Source organism: Antechinus flavipes, chromosome 3 (genome assembly GCF_016432865.1).
Source record: "Antechinus flavipes isolate AdamAnt ecotype Samford, QLD, Australia chromosome 3, AdamAnt_v2, whole genome shotgun sequence".
Classification (NCBI taxonomy): Eukaryota; Metazoa; Chordata; class Mammalia; order Dasyuromorphia; family Dasyuridae; genus Antechinus; species Antechinus flavipes.
Window position 1 is genome coordinate 594377536 of NC_067400.1, and position 922 is coordinate 594378457.

The following is a 922-nucleotide window of genomic DNA, read 5'->3' on the forward strand; positions in this document are numbered from 1 at the left end:
GCCCCGCGGGCCACAGCCCCCAGAGGCGCGCCGTGTCCAGGGCGCACCCGGAGGCTGGGACGCTGCGGCCACTTGGAGCTGCTCCCCTCCCCCAGAAGCCGCGGGCGGTCACGGAGCCCGCGGACTTCCTCCGAGCCAGAGGCCGGCCCGGGGCCCCCAGCTCGGGCTTGGGACTCGGGCTGCTGGGGCGCACCGGTCGCCCCTCGCGGCTGAGCTGGACTCTGGCCCGGGGGCTGCGCAGCGCAGCCAAGCCGGCCGGCTCGGCCAGCCAGACCGCGAGCTAAGCGAACGAAAGAGCGAGCAGCAGCAGCCCCACGGAAGCCGCCGCCGCCGCCTTTTATCCGCCGCCCGCCTTTGTTTGGGTCCCGGCTTCTACCATCAGCCGTGGGGATGGGGGGGTAGATTCCCAGCTTCGTCGTATCCCCGGTGGGCCCCTTCCAGCCACTCTTCCCCCTCCGCCTGTGTGGCCGGCCCGGGGCTTCGGTTGTGCCGCCGCGCGGCGAGATGCAGAACCCAGAAGCTCCGCGCAGCTGCTCCTGCTCCTTCCCCTGCAGGAACCCGAGCGGTGGTACAGCCGGACTCTATATATTGGGCAGGCGGAGGCTACAAAGGGGAGGATGTTTTGGGGAGGCTGCCGCGGGGCGGCGAGTTTGGGGAGCAGAGCAGCGACCTCTGGGGGTCCGTTTCCGTCTCTGCAAAGGGCAAAAGCCCATGGTATCCCCTCCCCCGTTTCTTATTGATTTCCCACTTACCACCAAGAATCTTCGAATTCAGAACCTGCAAAGAATTATAAAAATTAGTCCCTTAGTTTACAACTGAGGAAACTGAAGCCCCAAAGTGTAAGTGCCTTGCCTAGAGTTTTACAGGAATTAAGTATGAGGCAAGATTTGAACCCAGATATTTGAGGCAAGATTTGAACCCA

The 922-nt window shown here is 64.1% G+C and overlaps 1 protein-coding gene across 1 annotated transcript in view; it reads right to left on the reverse strand.

Moving 5' to 3' along the window:
• The window catches only part of DISP3 (dispatched RND transporter family member 3), a 76609-nt gene extending 76333 nt beyond the window's left edge, over window positions 1–276 (reverse strand). The window contains 1 exon segment of the mRNA XM_051988564.1: window positions 1–276. This exon segment is cut by the window's left edge and continues 35 nt beyond it. The gene's annotated coding sequence lies outside the window, so the exon portion shown is untranslated.
• Window positions 277–922: the final 646 nt, after the last annotated feature.